General features: G+C 42.6%; 1 protein-coding gene across 4 annotated transcripts in view; it reads left to right on the top strand.

The window, feature by feature from the left end:
- The window catches only part of STOX2 (storkhead box 2), a 248,749-nt gene that overhangs the window by 159,488 nt on the left and 70,635 nt on the right, over nucleotides 1-18,626 (top strand). Inside the window, exon 1 of one of the 4 annotated variants that reach the window (XM_083170535.1) lies at nucleotides 12,195-12,269. The exons of the other annotated variants lie outside the window; for them this stretch is intronic. The gene's annotated coding sequence lies outside the window, so the exon portion shown is untranslated. Of the gene's footprint in view, nucleotides 1-12,194; nucleotides 12,270-18,626 lie in introns of those variants that run through there. 4 annotated transcript variants of the gene reach the window in all.

Below are 18,626 nucleotides of genomic sequence, written 5' to 3'. Positions count from 1 at the left end.
TATCCTAGGCGTGCCGAATGTAGTGTATCCTAGGCGTGCCGAATGTAGTGTATCCTAGGCGTGCCGAATGTAGTGTATCCTAGGCGTGCCGAATGTAGTGTATCCTAGGCGTGCCGAATGTAGTGTATCCTAGGCGTGCCGAATGTAGTGTATCCTAGGTGTGCCGAATGTAGTGTATCCTAGGCGTGCCGAATGTAGTGTATCCTAGGTGTGCCGAATGTAGTGTATCCTAGGCATGCCGAATGTAGTGTATCCTAGGCGTGCCGAATGTAGTATATCCTAGGCTTTGCATGCATCTGGAAGAATATAGGCATCTGAGGGGTGTTAACCGGCTGTTTAGTGGGAGTGCCAAGAAAAATGCAGGCGTGCCAGAAAAAAACCCCTAGGTGTGCCTAGGAAAGTGCAGGCCTGCCTAAGCGATCGTATGTGACCTCAGCTCCAGCTCCGATAAGCCGTAGCTGTATTCATCTCAGCTGCTGAGTGTCCAGGGTTACATGGCGCCTGCGATCAGTGGTGACCAGTGGAAAAAAGGGCAGTACGGATGGTGTAATGGTTATCATTACTGCCTCACAGCACTGAGGTCATGGATTTGATTCCTACCATGGCTCTAACTGTGCTGAGTTTGTATATTCTTGCCATACTTGCGTGGGTTTCCTCCGGCTACTCCGGTTTTCTCCCACAATCCATAAATATACTGATAGGCAAATTGTCTCCCAACAAATTAACCCTAGAATGTCTGTGTGTGTGCGTGTACATGTGGTAGGGAATATAGAGTGTAAGCTCCCCTGGGGCAGGGACTGATGCAAATGGTCAAATATTCTCTGTAAAGAGCTGCGGACTATGTGTGCGCTATATAAGAAACTGATAATAATAATAATAATAATAATAATAATAATAAATAAATCAATGGTGAGCATCTTATGAATGGTTTTGGACATATTCGATTACACATTCATTCGTAAGGTGGATTTCACTCTAGAAGGGCGGGATCTACCTCATCACTGACTGCTGCGAATTCTCACAGCAGCAATCAGGTCTGAATTAGGCCCATAGTGTACATATGGTATAATAAGACTACAATGGGGTAGGAAATGAATGGATGTCCAATTACTATATCTACAACTCTCAGTCATCTTTGTATAGTTCTCACGTAGAGATCACGGTGTGTTACACAAGATGTCACCTAAACAATGCATTTGCTAAAACCATCTGCATCAGTGCATCAGCTGAGGCCATGCTGGACCTATCACTACCCGAGTGCAGAAACTGTCCTACCCACCTCTGGTCCCTTAAACAACAGAAGTTAAAACTTGAGAGACTCTTTCTTTATCATCACCACTTTTGTCCTGACTTGTTCCTTCCGCCTAGCATACAGTACTTACTCGATTCATATCTGCTTAATATATAGATCCTATCTTTTTGTGCCTCATGACTAATTTGAAGTGTTCCATGAAGGAATACATTAAAACATGCTTACCTATTACCAGAACTGACTTTAGACCTCATGGGGCCCCAGGCAAAAAATTGGTTTGAGGCCCCCTCCCTCAAACAATCCATAGCACTATATTTTTACTGCTGATTGCAGGCGGCATTGATAGAGTACACTGGCACGTGCACAGTCCACTGATAAATGCCCAGCTGTGTAGACATCAGCATTGTGTCACATTTAAAGTAAACCGATTACCCGCATAAAGTGGATAAAACCATTTTGTGTGTCCTATCAAAGAACATGTCCGTGTGATGTCACAATGTCACACAGTAGTCACGCTCTTCTGGGAATATTTTGGATGACCAAGATATCGTTATGGGGAACTTTGGGACCTGCTGGACCCTAGACAGCATCTTATGGAAAATCTGACTTTGCCTATTCCTATATCTATCTCAAGGAATCCTGACCTCGGCCACAGGGTACTGTATTTGACTATAGACTTTGATAACGCTCCCTCCCTCATACTTTACTCTCTATATCGTCCATTTCTCTCATCTCTCAACATTCCGTTACTGTCTCTTAGTTTTACACAGCATGTACTTCTGCAGTCAAATGTAAAAACCTCCGAGTTCGGCTGCCGTGTGGGCAGGGGACACCAGAAGTTACTATGGCTCTGTGCCGATACTTATGCAATGTCGGCCTGCCTAGATTGTACCTTCTCTCTCCTCCCCACTGCTCTACTACTGTGGGCATTTTGTTTTTTAAGCGGCACTATAACTGCAAACATTGGGGAGTGATTCTAATGGTTTGCAAAAAGAAAACTCCTTCTATAATGGACAAAACCATGTGCACTGCAGGAGGGGCTAATGTAACATGTGCATTTGTGTGGGGTGTGTCCAAATTACAGTGTAAGAATAATGCAGCCTGTATTTACTCTGCACAGAAACAAAATAACTCACCCAAATGTAATTCTCTCTGCGCATGTTGCCCATTAAAGAAGGAGTTTGCTTTTGCAAACCAACCCGAATCACCCCCATTGTGTATAAGGAGCACTACTGCATAGTGCAATGTGTATAAGGAGTACTAGTGCGTAGCATAACCTGAATAAAAGGCACTAATATGTGAAGTAACATAAATAATAGGAACTACTCTGTGATGTAACATGTATAAGGGGCATTACTGTGTGTCGGAATGTGAATAAGGGACATTACAGTGTGGTGTAATATGAATTAGGCACTACACAGTTTGGGAACCACTTCTCTAACCTCTTCTTTTACACAGTCTATGTTACCTTTCAATAGCGCAGTTATATGTGTATAGCTGTAAATAACCTGAGAATACCCCTGTATATGTGTATTATGCTGGACTGAGAAGTCTTGTCGCATCCTTTCTGTAATTTAGGATTATGTTGTTGAGCACAAAACACGCATAAAACGACTTTACTATTTTAGCTTACATTTTTGGCTCTGGGATTAACTTCTTTTGTAACGTCAAATTTGTGCGGTTAATGTAATCTGTGTCAATTTTTCAATTCATGTCTATACATTTTTGTTTTGTCTGCATTCTAAAAAAGTTACTTATTCTATATCTGATTCATCTATTAATCACATCTTGCAGAGCTTATTTTTCTTCAAATGATAGCAAAGAGCGTTGTGAATATAAGGAGTAGAATTCCCTGTGCTTACTTTTATACTGACAATACTGGTGGCACAGAAACAGAATACATGTACATCCATTACATCTGTTATGCTCATGTAGTAGGTTCACCACCTTAGGAGACAGCTGTGTACAGCTCCCACAAATGTTTTGTGGATGACTCCAACCCTATGGGAGATTGGTGGCACCAACAATAATTTCAAAACTCTGTCTACCACTTGTTTGGTGTTAAAACCGTTTACAAGATAAACAGGGAGGTAATCAAGCGAGCGATATGCACAGCATTATATACTGTAAATAATGCGGTCAGGTACTGGAGTGGTTGATTCCTGTTCGTGACATCGGTCAACTATATGTAATGCGAGTGGAGATGTTCAAGTCGGTCACTTATCATTCCAAACCCCAATTTATGGATTTTCTACAACTGCACAATTTAGCTTGTAAATGTAAACCCGCAATAATTTCTAGAATCAGGATGTTTTAAAAGAACAAACCAATCTGGTTTGGCCTTTTAAGTTGAAACATGTTGGTTCCGGCAACTCCTAGCCTACTACTTTTTGTATCACAGCGCCCCTAGGCCAAAATCTGGAGAGAAAAAGAAGAAAGAAATGAAGCATACACCATTGCGTTTTGGGACGATTTCACCTGTTCAATGCGGAATGGGCCAATATATCTCAGCCCAAATCGTGTGTGTGTGATATCCCCTCAGGTCCGATGTCTGGCACTTGCGCATCGGACCTGAGTCAAAGGTCAGACGGGCATGCAGTTCCGACCTCTAACCCTCCTCCCGGCGTGCATCCATCACATGTACGGATGGTGTAATGGTTAGCATTACTGTCTTACAGCACTGAGGTCATGGGTTCGATTCCCACCATGGCCCTAACGGTGCAGAGTTTGTATATTCTCCCTGTACTTGCGTGGGTGTTCTCCGGGTACTCCGGTTTTCTCCCACAATCCAAAAATATACTGGTAGGCTAATTGGCTCCCAGCAAAATTAACCCTAAAATGTCTGTGTGCATGTACTTGTGGTAGGGAATATAGATTGTAACCTCCACTGGGGCAGGGACTGATGTGAATGTTCAACTATACTCTGTAAAGCGCTGCAGAATATGTATGCGCTATATTAGAAACTGTTAATAAATAAATAAAATGTGAAAGGACCACATGTGATGTATCACATGTGACCACCTTGCGGGCGGCTCACAGGGGATCGTCTGGCCATACACTGCTGCAAGAGATCACAGTAGAGTATGGCCAGCTTTAGAGTCAGTTTTGTGGTAATGGACAAGATTCACTTTTGTTTGTCGACAATTACATTGGCCATAAATGATTGAATTGGTCATGGACATCCAATCCGGGGCACCCCCCCAGCAAGTCCCCTAAGTCACCCCGGGGTGCCACAGCACACAGTTTAGAAACCACTTTGCAAACTACATTAGGGTCTTTCCATCCATTGGCAGCAACTAATGTTGCTAAGATATTTGGTTCAGATTATAAAATGGCTGCCTTTAGCGGGTTTTGTTACAAAGCATAAAATGCTTTTGTGCCATGTGCCTGGGTTTCTGTAAATTTGCCTGTATTTTCGCTAAGGTACATGTGTTTGTAAAGCGCAATGTTGGTATTTACTGTACTGCGGAGCAGAAGTTGGGAGCCACAGCCGGGTCTCTGGGCACTTTGTGCTACATATTTTGTGTATTTTGTAAATGGTGCAAATTGTGCACTAGTGCAAATTGGTGACTTAATAAAAATATAGAATTACCTATTGGCCTATCTAGTCTGCCCCTTTTTCATTTATCCTGGTACTTGTTAGTTGGCCGCCCACTATAGTTAGTACGCTCATACCCCACTATCCATGTCGGCGTGGAGTCGATTTTATATAGTGTGGCGAGCCACCGAGCCCGAAGCGTGGCGAGCGTAGCGTGCCCCGCAAGGGGATGCGGAAAACTAAGCAAATAGCTTAGTGGGTGCCCAACTGACATATAAGTACCTTTATATTTATGTTTCTGTTTAAATAAATAGGTAATTGTGAGTATAAAATTCTATCCTAGTTTTCTCCTGATAACACCAGGGACATTTTGTGTACATTTTCTGTTTAATTTAACTTTTAGCAGTATCCATTACAAATGTTTTCCAAGTACAACGCCAATAAAATGCCCTTGCTATAACCAATAATTTTGCTCAATGAGCTTTCTTAATGAATGGGATCCCTGTTCCCTGCCTGTCACAGTCGATCAGTTGCTGTGCAGATTTTTGTTGTTGTTGTTTTTGGCTGATCCCCAGCAGCTCAGGGCTTTCCCTACCCACCCCATACAGTTTCTTCTTCCTCAGTGCATTACAATAGCGACTCAGCTCTCCCTGGTATCATCATGCAATGAGCAGCACTTTTGCTCTGTCCCCCTGTCTTGTTGCTTGCAGAGCACATTTCTGAACAAGTAAGTTGGATAGCGTAGAACAATTGTTACAAAGGTTATCTTACACCAGCACATTCACTTAGTGGTATGGGGCCTACTCACGTAGCGATTTAGGGGCATCTTCTTAGCGATCTCACTAGACCCTACATCGCTCCGTGTGCCAAGCACAAACCTATTTAGCAGCCTAAACAGTAATAGGCGCTATTTTAGATTTGACAGTGGCAGATATTTATGAAAGTATTTAGTTTGAAAATAATAATTAACATTTTTGGAATATGCACATAACATAACTATTAGGTGTAATCACATCAGGGGTAAATGTAATATAGCATCAGATTTCAGTGATATTTAGGTGGGTTTAGTGGTGATTCTTCCAAAGCTAAATGGAATTATGGTAAACAAACATAACCCCATTACCGTTCTGACCCTTATCAGCAGCATCCCATATAGACTGTACCCTTTGCTTTTATCTCTAACATACTATGGGGCAGATGTATTAAGACTTAACAGGAGATAAATGCAAGGGTGATAAAGAGAGATAAATGTCCAGCCAATCAGCTTCTTACTGACTTTTTTTAAATACAGCCTGTAACATGGCAGTTAGCAGGTGATTGGCTGGACGTTTATCTCTCTATGGGCGGGATGTATTAATATACATCACCGCCCCTCGCCTGCCAGCCGCCGCGATGCTACCGCATATGTACTAACATATGCGGCTAGCATCGGGTTGCGGTGACGGAGACCCCCGCGATACCTGTAATGTGGTGTGCGGGGGTCTCCGTCACATCCCAGCGGCTGTCAGCATCCCCCTGCGTCTCCTCCTCCCCCCTGCAGCCGGATGTCCTCCCGGCTGTGACACCTGCTGGGGGAGGAGGAGATCAGGAGGACGGGAGGGGCGGTCATGCGGATGGCGGGCGGCGGTAGAAGCCCATAGGCTTCTATATGGTATCGCCACCCAGAGGGTGGCGATACCCTGCCAGGCGGAGACGGGGCGGACGGGTAATGGTACATAGGAAAATGCGGTAAAACCCCTGTTTTACTGCATTTTCCCTTTAGTACATCCCGCCCTTTATCACACTTGCATTTATCTCTTGTTAAGGCTTAATACATCTGCCCCCTTATACAACTCGTACCTTTTCTATTTGGATATGGGTCATTAACTCGACAGTGTCGAAGTTCTATACAGCAAAAGGTTGAAATGGAAAAAGGTCGACATGTTGTTTTTTTGGTGTCTATGTCGACATGGTCACTATATAAGTGTACCGGGTCCCTTTGCAAGGTTTGCTGCGATTGCCATGCTTCGGGCACTGTGCCTTGCTTCACTCTGCTCACTATTATATTCTCCCTCTATCTATGCCCACTGGGATGGTAAAGTCAGTAAAAAAAAAGAAAGAAAAACAAATGTCAAACTTTTGACGATGCCGACCTAAAGCATTTCTACCTTTTTTAATATCGATCTAGACTCTCTCGACCTAATGAATGCGAGTGAAGCTAAGTTATTGTGTGTTAGTAAAAAGCAAAAGGGGGTTACACAAGGTGTGCATCATTGATCACATGTTGCATATAGTTACGCTGGGTACACACTACACGTTGTTCTATCTGGTAGATCGGAGCTATTTATGGGGCACATCGTCTGGTGCCAGTGTTGCTGACCGATGCCACATAGTTGACGGTGATTAGGGAGTAGGTATCCGTTATTAAGGGGGTTATTCTGGTTCACTCCTTCTGGCAAATTCCTTCTTAGATGGACAAAACCATGTGCACTGCAGGTGGGGCAGATGTAAAATGTGCAGAGAGAATTAGATTTGGGTGAGTTATTTTGTTTCTGTGCAGGGAAAATACTGACTGCTTTATATATACACTGCAATATAGATCTCACTTTGAAGTAAAACCCCACTCAAATCTAATTCTCTCTGCACAAGTCACATCTACCCCACCTGCAGTGCACATGGTTTTGTCCATCTAAGAAGGAATTTGCCAGAAGGAGTGAACCAGAATAACTCCCTAAGTAACAGGGTTGTGAAACTTTTAACTCTGTGAAAAGTTACTGCTTTGCGGTCATTCAAATGAATAAAACAGTAGTGAAGGCATACCTCCCATCTGTCCCGATTACGGTGGGACAGTCTCTCTAAATGAAGACTGTCCTGCTGTCCCTCCCACAGTGTCCCACAGGCAGCGGAGCAGTTGGGGAGCCGGAGAACACTGCTGCTTTGCAAAGCAGCCGGTGATCGCTTAGGCCAGTGGTTCCCAAACTTTTTGAATCACGGCACCCTAAAGTATCAGAATTTTTTTCACGGCACCCCTAGGGCAAATGTTACTAATTTCAGGAAAAATATTTAAAAAGTTGTGATTTAAATGTTTTCCTTAGGTCCACTTCTGTGGTGAGAAACATGATTCACTTCTGTTTACCCATATATTCTTAATTGGAAGCCACAAGCACTGATTTTGCCTATTGCATTGGCCATAAATAACTTGAATTGATTCTGGACCACCAAACTGAGGCACCCCAGGGAGCCTAGGCGCACAGTTTGGGAACCACTGGCTTAAGAAATGCTGTGCACATACACATTGCATCTCTTCAGTGCAGGGAGGGGGCACCAAACACCCCCCCCAGAGTGTCAATAATGGGAGTTGCAATTCTAGGCCCTGTCTCTGGCTCATAGCGCTGCCCTCTTCTTTGGCAGAAAGGGCAGTTGAGGCAGCAGGTCCCAATTTTAAATATGCAAAAGTTAGGAGGTATAGTGAAGAAGTTCAGAATCAGTGTGTGTGTGTTTCCAATATAGGGCACCTTTAAGAAATTAGGGGGAAAAAAAACTAGTTTACTAGTCCTGGCCCTAGATGGGCCAGGACAAGCATGCATTTAGGACATGAAGACAAACCACACACAAATTTTAGACAGAATGAGCAGACAATTAGGATATGGAACACAGACAGGACAGATAAGCACTTATAACATGGAACACAGAGCTTTACATCATTAAGCCCCGCCCCAGGATGGTAAAACCCCCAATTCACGGATCTCCGTGGAGGGGACGGGGCTAAAATGACGCGATTTAGCTCCGCCCCCTCCTCTGAGACCCGCGGATTGACGATTTCAATCCAAAAGGTATGGGGAAGACGCCGCAATCGGGGGGTGGCGTGGGGGTCCCCCGGAATCCGGGAGGGTTGCCCACCTTTCCGGGGGGCTAGGAGGAGGACCCGATTTTCGGGATCCTCCCGGTAATTCCGGGAGGGTCGGCAACCCTGGTGTAATCCCCGTTATGGTAGGGTAGTCAGTCTTGGCCAATATTTCTGCCTGTTGGAAATATCGACCAACAGTATTCAATTACATGTGGGACCCGCCTATGAAGGTTGTACTTTGTTAACAGTCGAATCTGCATTGTCCAAAACGGCCGCTGGATTGTCGAACCCGCTGCCGTTTCTGACTATTGGCAGCAGTTTTTGCTGATGCACAGACTTGCAGGGTAAAATGGACCCAACATTGAATAGGTCGACCTATTCTTGTATTAAACAGTCGATGCCGCCCTGGATTAAATACCCCCCCCCCCCCATGGTGAAAGATACAGCCTTATTCAAAAGATCTTGATCATATGCCAATGCCCCAGTATCTGTGTCATTTGTCCGATCGATACGGTCTGGTTTTACAGGTGTGCATACACCCCGAACCTCCAACAGTGCCCCTTTTTTAAAACAAAATAGTTTTATCTTTTCTTTAGGGCAGGAATGGGGAACCTTCGACCCTCCAGCTGTTGTTGAGCTACATGTCCCAGCATGCCCTGCATCAATTTTAGTATGGCAAAATAGCAAAACTGTATCAGGGCATGCTGGGATGTGCAGTTCAACAACAGCTGGAGGGCCGAAGGTTCCCCATCCCTGCTTTAGGGAGTAGGCGGCAAATATACTGGAAAAGAAGGCCATAAGTTTGGTGTTCTAGATTTGTGAGTTTCATAGCAACCTTGCCAACAGCCACATAAACCTAGCTTCCCAATTCTCTTCTCAATACCTCCTGGTATCTCTTGCGCATGGCAGATGGCGATCTCCTATTACTATGTGATCCAGGGGGCGATGAGGAGGCATGTTTAATGTCTATTAGTTTATTTGTGTATACAGGCCTTACATTTCCAGAAACATTTTTATTATGCATAGTATAATATATTATTTTTGCTTATTGTTGCCTATGATTTTTGGATACCATTGCGAGGTTCTGTTAAAAAAAACTATCTCACCTGCCTACTAAAATATTTGATAATTTTGTCTAAAACGTATTACGCGAATACTGTCTGTATATTTTTTCCTGCATGTTCGACTTGAACATATAGGGCCCTAATGGAAATGTTTATTTTTTATGTACTATACATTAGTGTTTATACTAGCTTCTTCCAAAACTGGTGCAGTTCTTCCCTACCTAGGGTGTCACTAACTGCTGTGATGCTTCTAGCACAGTGTGGTCTGTTTTTCAGCACTGATATGCAGACCAGACCTGTGCTAAAAGCACCACAGCAGAGAGCGACACCCTAGGCAGGAAAGAGGAACTTCATGGGTTTTGAAAGATGCAGGGTGCTAGAATGAACACGAATACATTTATTGAGTTTCTACTATTTTAATCTATCACTCATTGCTTCATTTAAAAAAAAAAATTCTTGGTTCCCCAATTACTACCTTAGTGGCTCACCTCCTCGCACAACTGACAGGCGTAGATTAGTTGTGCATCCCCTTGACTGTCCCATTACTTTGCCCAGAACTTATTATAAACTTACTATTAATCCCAGGGGTTGTCCTTTTGATCAGCCCTTATGCATTTTGTGGCTGTTCTAAATAAAATGTATCCACCAATGAATAAAACCAGCGACATTGATAATAAAATAGAACCCAGTAAATATAGGGGTTATTGCACCAATCACATGAACAGCCCCTTTTTTTAATGTCACTACAAATTTGCAAAGAAGGTTTTATTAATTCTCCTCTGTACAGCAAGTCCATTTGGGCTATATGTATTTTACCATACTACATGGGCTGCTGGGGTGGCCTGAGGACAGGTTTCAGAACTACTGTAATCTGTCTATACATAAGCAGTTGTATAATAAGCATCTGATTCAGATACTCCACAGATCCTGCTGCTCTACGGGAGATCTCTTGCCGTTCCACTGAGTACAAAACTGCTCCCAAACTTTCCACTTTTTACTTTATTGCTTTTAACTTGTGTGAAATAATTGATGTTTGAAACGGTATGCAGTCAGTGGATGGACAGTGTCTAGGTCAACTATTTCTTATTTACTTATCACCTTCTAGAAGATAATAGATAGTAGCTGATTGTTTGCCCATTAGCAACATTCCATGTGAAATAGAACTGGCATCTTAGTACATTTCCCCCTGCATGGTGTATTGAGGGCAGTAGTATGAGGACATATTTGTAGGCATTGGTTATTTAACAAATACCACTGCTGCTGTCATCTATTCACTATCTGCATCTCAGGATGGGGATCGATTGTGTGGGCTGTAATGCAGCCCACACACGCGCCGATGCCGGCGGTGCGATGCTGTACGATGGGGTGCGCGCTCCCGCGGCACCTCATCGTACAGTACAAAAAGTATGTGCTGCACATACTTTTTGTACTAGCTTTTTCTAGCACAGCATCGCATCGCATGCACATCGTATGCACAAGGCATACGATGCGATGCTGTGTGTGCTAGTTAAGCCCACAACGCACGCTGGAATCGGTGCGTGTGTGGGCTGCATAAAGGAAAACAGTGCTTTGTCTAGCCATGTATCCATTTCTCCTAAATTAAACTCTTTAGTTTATTTCTTATTTTTATTCATTTATTTTAGTTTTATTACTTTATACTGTGTAATAATCTGCGGCTGGAAGCTCACGTCCCTGTTTCCAGTTGCGTGTGTAGGTGTGACTGGCCAGTGAACATGTACAGTACCTGCAAATCTTTATTAATAAATTGTCTTTAAAACAATTTTTTTTTGGGCGGACTATATTTATCTATAGGTTCCTTAATGCCAGTAATGGTTGCTGAAGTAAACGTCATTTTGTATCCATAGGAGTCAGATATATAATTCAATTGATTGCGTGTAATTTTCTATCAAATACAGTATCTGTTCCTGTTGACAGTGTGACTGCACCATCCCCTGCATCTGTGTGCAAATTCCAATGTGGCAGAACGGTATATTTTTGGCATTAGCTCTCAGGCCTTTTGGTAATTGTGGTTAACATTCTTTCTAAACAGCTATTAATGTTGTCAGTCATCACAAAAGGACATCCAACCCCCATAGGTGTCACTTGTCCATGTGTCTGAGTGTAATGAAGTAACCAATAACACTGCCAGTCTCTGGCAATTCTCACCCAACCCCCCACCACCCCTAGCTGCCTGCACTGAAGTCTTCTTCATCATCATCATGAGCCCCGCACACACTGAATGCATTTCCTGCTCTCTTTCTATTCAGGGATCCTGGGTAAGACATTAGAAAATACAGCATTTCTGCAATCATTTGATGGCAGGGACAGATCAGCAATCCAGCGTGCAAAGGGAGGGGGCAGGCTGCTGCTGCTGCTTTTGTTGTTTTCCAGGGGAGGGTCTGTGAGCTTTAGCAACAGATTCCATGTGATCAGACCCATCTACTTACCTGTCTCCTCTTCCCTGATTGGTGGTAACAGAATATGCCTCTTCCTGTTACTCCGTGTGTATGAGAAGCATCAGCTTTCTTTGTGCTATTGTAGCTGCAGTTCATTATCAGAGCAACCAAAGGTCTCAACTGGATGCATGTGGTAGTTAACCAATTGTTTTTCATTGTGTTCCATGTGTTTATATACTGTATATGCACACACACATGATTACTGCTTTGATCCATGTGTGTGATGTAGTAATATCTGTACCCATTGCTTTCCCAGTCAGCCGTGAGCTGTATAGTGGACAATACAGATCTTCCATACAGAACATGCAGTACAGTATACATCTTCTTTCTCTTCTCAATGTATTTCCCATAAGTGACCTTCACTCCATGTCTGCCGATTGTTATTTGTACAATGTACATTGTTGCAGTAAAGCGCCTTGAGTCCTATTGGAGAAAGCACTATATAAGATTATTATTTGGGTGTGAAGTGAGTGGGAGAGGTAAATAAAGGACTGTGTGTATATGTATGTATATATATATATATATATATATATATATATATATATAATTGTCCAATACTAAACTTCATATCTTATTGCAGTGCAGTGTTATATGCTGCTCATTGAATTCAAGAAGTTTGCGTCAGAGGAATTACAGAGTCCCATCTGCAATGTCCACATAACAGATCACACAGGGTTAAAATAGTTGTGTATTATTACGCCATGTGTGTCATGAGCAGGCATTAGTGCACATTACTATTTACATCCTACATAAACAAATCAGAAGGCTCTGTTGGTGATTATATGAGTGGAGGTTAAAAGGGGAATAATGAAAAATATCCCCCCCCCCCCCACCCAACCAAAAATAAAAATAAAAAAAAAAACATAGTACAGTGAGAAGCCCTATAGGGAGCCCCTGGGACATGTTGCCATGCCAACAGGTTCAGGAGCCTGCCTGCCAGCTTGTCAATGGGCAATACTAAGAGGGAGCGTCCAAATGCAGCCTGCTAGCTGCAACGCCATTGGTCACACCTCTGTTGTCTTTGTGTAAAGGGAAGGATGCTGGGTAAGACCCAGAGTGAATGCTCAGTTTGTCTCAAGGCTGCAGTGAGGTAATGCTTTTGAATCTTTTGGGATTACGAGCTTGAACCTCTTTACAAAAAAAAAAAAAGACTGCAGTGTTGTAGCATATATTTTTCTTTCCCACATTTGCTGAGTTTCCTCCCCGAGCACATTTTAGCAAGTTTTAAAATCAAGGCAGGCATATAGCTGATAAAAATGCAGGAGAAAAAGAGGTGAGCCCATTTTTTTTTTTTTTTAATTGCGTGTGAACTCCCATCCCGAATATATTTCTATATTCCGTGATGTTTTTAGGTCAATCTCTACTTGCCCCTCAAAGTCACATTAACCAGTTCACTGCCAGCTTTTTTTATTGCTTTTCAGGCACACTTTGGTATGAATAGGTTTATATCCGCTTTGTGTCCGATTGTAAAAATAGATGTGAAGAACGGGTCCTTTCCTGTGTTCGCTACAAACCTTAAAGCAAAATATGCATCTAATTAATACGTTAGTTATTGAAAATCCATCGAGTACGGCTTAAAAACATTAATTTGTGTCTCTCCGGTGAATACGGCATGCATAACTCTTACTTCCAATGAATGGAAGCTTGATGGCGTACTTATTGTCAGAACCCCTTACGTAAGGTGTGTACATGAATACATAGCAAAACTCGTATCTCGGTTTCTAGGTCCGGTCACTTCATTGACGTTTGCTAGTAGAATGACCTCATTTTGCACATTCCATGGACAGTGTTGTGTTAATAAACGTATATCAATAGTTACAGTGGCCACCGCAAATTCTGATCCGGTGCCTTTCCTTTCTCAGTAGCCTAGAAATGGCGGCAGCCCGTACTGTGTTGTTTTTGTAAATAGACTTGGAGTTGAAGATGCTCGATTCTAAACATTCTTCAATGGTTACATTGCGTACTATGGTCTGCATTAGTCTAGATTGGGAAATACATGCAAACATATTGTCCTTAAAATAGATTCCTGGCTGATTCACTTCTTTTCTTTCTAGTGATTTGTAGCCCTGTTTTGCTTTAGAGAAAGAAATCCACAAAAGCTGGTCTGGATTAACTCTCTCACGGTCATGGGTTATTTTAGTAATGGTTTCCTATGGTACAGAAGGCACTTTCTTTGGTACATTAGATATATATCATAGGGTAGACATTATGTTACAGTGTGTGTTAAGGACAATGTACCAGTCCTGCTATGCATATGAATAAGTTTCCACTTTCGGGAGTGAAGCGTTCTCTCTTGTAGCTGACAGCAATTAATTCCTCTTTCTATTAATTGCTATGATCTCACCTCATACGCTTCAACTAGGTTACAACCTGAGAGAACACTTGTCCTTTTCTGGTTCTTTCGGCGTCTCCTCCTTTAAATCTGAATTCCTGTCGTGTTAAAAAATCTGCTTGTCCCAGCTCATTGGTATATTGTCTTGTAGCAGATAATTACTATAGATCGGACTTATTGTTTTTCGGAGAAGTGTCTGCTAAAGCAGAATGATTTGTTCTGGTTTTTTTTTCGCTGGCTCCAACATAAGGAAAGGTAGTGTGCACGTAATTTACACTTTAATGGTAGACTCTGCAAGGGGTTTGTTCATGTTGATGTTTACCAGCTGGATAATGCTGACTATTTAGGCATCCTTAAATACATGGAAATACCTAAAGATTATGACGACGGGACTGGAGAGGGTTTAACTCCTAATGAATTGCTGCGAAAACATTAATGTTGGTGCTGGAACTTTGTACTGTATCTAGGCATTTCTAAAATCATAGGAAACCGTTTTGAAACCCACAACCCTTGCCTTGATATCTTGGCCTACTGCACACATAGTGGAATGAAAATGCCATAGAAAGGCCTGCAGAGCTGATTAGACATGACACATAACTGATTCATTTAGTTCTATCAACATTCTTTATATCCGTCACACTGCAGTCACACTTTGGTCCATCAAACCTTCACTTGAACAGGCTGCCTTACATGAAGTCATTATAAAGGTTAATATTAATGAGCGATGAGCAATATTTTATTTTTTATTTAATTTATAAATTCATCTTTAAGGGCATTCGTAAGTTGTCTCTGACCCCACAAAGGGTCAGCACACTATCGTTTGTGAGAATTAGATCACAGTATGAGCGATAAGCGTTTCTGCAGCACAAGCAGTAGCAACCAATGGCCAAATAATCCATAGGTTATCACCATGTTATATATTTGGGAGCGCTAATTGGGCATGACCCCTCCTGTCACAATCCAGGGTCAACCTATAGATCGCACATCACCCGTAAGAATAGTCTATTTTTATGTTAATAAAATTTGGGAGCTGTGTGAAAAATGTCCGTTAGATGAAGTGCCGTCACTCTATAATGGTGCGAGATTATTAGCAGGAATAGTAATAGTTCGATTTTTCGGTACTTGTTTAGTTTCACGGCGGCAGCATGGCCGCGCGCTACTTCCGGGTTTGGCGCTCGTCAAACTTTCTAAAATAAACTAAATAAACTCCATGCCAACGTGGATAGTTCATATCCCCACTATCCACATTGGCATGGAGTTGATTTTAGATAGCGTGGCGAGCACAGCGAGCCACCGAGCCCGTAGTGTGGGCGAGCGAAGCGAGCCCCGCAAGGGGACTCAGATGCATGGCAATGCTGCCGCCGTGAAACTACACAAGTACCGATTTTTCTCTTAAATAGTCTTATAGTGTGTACACACGGTAAGATATTCCTTCCGATGTTGACCAACATCGTGTCGGCATCACATGCAGATCGCAAGGGTATTAACCCTTATGATCTGCTTGCGATCCTGATGCGTGTTCACGTATCGCAAGACAGATCGTCTTGGCTGCATTGACTATATAGTGCAGATCTGCACTATATAGTCAAAATTGTGCCACTGCATGCATGCCGTGCTATGCGAGTCCCGATAAGACCTGATCGTATCGGGACTCGCATAGCACGGCATATCTACCGTGTGTACACACCATTAGATAGACTTATACAGTGTTGGGGATCTTGGTGTTGTGAATCTTTTATGAGCTGTCTTGCAGTGGTTATCGTGCACTTCTGTGAACATGTATAATACCACTAAGTAGTGTTGCTATTATGAATGCATATTATATTTTGGATTTTTCTGGTAAGGTAGCTGTGTGTAAATCCATGTTTCTGACTCCTACAGTTTTCAGTCTTGAAGATAATATTGCTGATATAAAGCTGTACTTATCACAACCCTGCAAACAGCTGTTTGTATTATCAGATTTCAGTTTAATTGAATCTGTTCTAAGGTGCACAGCGTGTGTGTACAGTGATGATGGTGAAAATCGCTGGGCCGAAAGTCACTTAGTGCATACACACTGAGCGACTTTTACCCGTCCAATAGATTTTCACGGGGATAGACAGCTTTCCATAGCAGGACGGTATGGTAATACCAGCAGGTGAGCAGCAGTGGCGATGATGCGGGAGCACGCATCAGCGCTCACTGCTCACTGCCTGGCCATAGATACTGGGCGGTTTTGAGCTGAAAGCTGCTCAAAACACCAAAAGTGAGCTGCCTTCATCTTAAAATGGACCATTGTGTATTGGCCTTTATTTAGAAGGAGTCTGGGGAAGTTGTTTGCTTTTACAGGTTGAGTATCCCTTATCCAAAATGCTCGGGACCAGAAGAATTTTATTTCGTATTTCAGAATATTTTTATATTTCAATGATGTATCTTGAGGTATCTTGTATTTATGTTGTACAAACACATCAAACTCTTGAAATACACACAAATATATTTTATTTGTGCATAAACAAGGTTTCAAAACATGAAACAAAGTTTGTGTGCTACTGTATCTCAGGTACTGAATTTGAAGGCCAATCAATCACTGTCTTGCACATATATAGTGCCAGTTACATACCCTGTCCTCAGTAGTGCTGATACAGATGTCCCCAGTAGTGCCAGTTACATACCCTGTCCTCAGTAGTTTCTATGATCCAAAAAGCAGCTAAACCCACACAGGGAGGAATTAAATTGTGGGAGAACAGATTGCCTGGCCAAATTTGTGTGACACTCTGCACAGGGCAATTGGTGGTTAGTATTTTTGGTGGTTAGGGGGTGCGAGTCGGGCTTCAGTTGCTGCTGTTTAAATACTGCAGGAATGGCAATTCCCCACAATAAAATCATCCCCATAGACATACAGATGTGTCCTCATACATCCAGCCTCAATGTACCATGCAGCACAAAATGGCGGAGACAACTCTGCTAACTGCAAGCATCTTTTTGGGGCAGAAATGCATATTTGTTACAACGCATTGCATGAGCAAATTGCTGAATAATTTGATATTTGCTCGTGTATCTGTGTGTGACAGTGACAGTATATACGGAGCACAACGGAACTTGGAAAACCGCTGCGGCCGCTACACTGTAGTACTGCGAATACAGATTCAGGGAATCAGTCAGACACAGATATACAAGTGTCATATGCCAAAGTAATCAGCAGAGGCCCCTAAAGCGTCTCAGTTACATAGCGTTTTATGGCAAAACCGCCCGACGCTAGAAGATTATGACGCAACATGGTGTGCCAAGAGCGGCTGTTTGGCGTAACTGCAGCAAAGATGTCTGAGAAGCTATTTGAAGTGCAGGAAAGTGTCATTTTTAACCAGATATGGAATATTTGGTTTACTATAAATTTTAGGGGTTGTATCCTATTAGCCGGTGAAAAAATTTGCATTCACCAGCATTTTTAAAGCATTCACATCAATTTCTTTGTAGCTATCATGTTGTCATACACAAGCGCCCCCCCCCCCCCCGCCAACCTCCAACCTCATTTTTAATGAAAAAATACATACCGCTGAATGCAGCATGGCATCCTCCATTGCTCCATCGCCCCTCCCTGCACAGAAAGTGTGTATGCACTTGCAGAAGCAGGGTCCCGTCCGATGCAATGTCGGCCGGGTAAACATTGCTCTCATGTGTATCAAGCTTCAGGGTGTGGTACATAGGGGAACGGTTTGTAATTGACCAGCAGCAATATTTGAGTATAACTAAATCTCACCTATAAATATAGAGATTGTGGGTCCCTATGGCAATATAGTCCTAAAAAAAACATTGAAAACTTCCCTGCAGGGCAGGATAGGAACAAAGGACATGCTCATACCTCATGAATATTTACATACTGATCACACAGGCCAGCTCGGGGTAGCATGAATAGACTTGTCCTAGTAGAACTACAGTCATCTCATATGCATATTAATGAAGTGCCAGGGTACGGTTGATGGTACATGAATACAAGGTATGCTTTATTTATATATGCTCTTCTCTAACCCAGTTAGCGAAAAACTGGTGCAGTAGGCCAAGCACGATATGAATATTGTAAATGCTACCTGTGTGTGTAGAAAATTGCATTGCTATTACTCCTTCACTTCTGCCTTAAGCCCTCATATACTCCCACTGTTCATGTAAGGGAATGGCCTTTAA

This window comes from Crinia signifera, chromosome 1 (genome assembly GCF_055691185.1).
Source record: "Crinia signifera chromosome 1, ASM5569118v1, whole genome shotgun sequence".
Taxonomy (NCBI): Eukaryota; Metazoa; Chordata; class Amphibia; order Anura; family Myobatrachidae; genus Crinia; species Crinia signifera.
The sequence above is the reverse complement of the archived record's forward strand: the minus strand, read 5'-3'. Positions and strand labels throughout refer to the sequence as shown.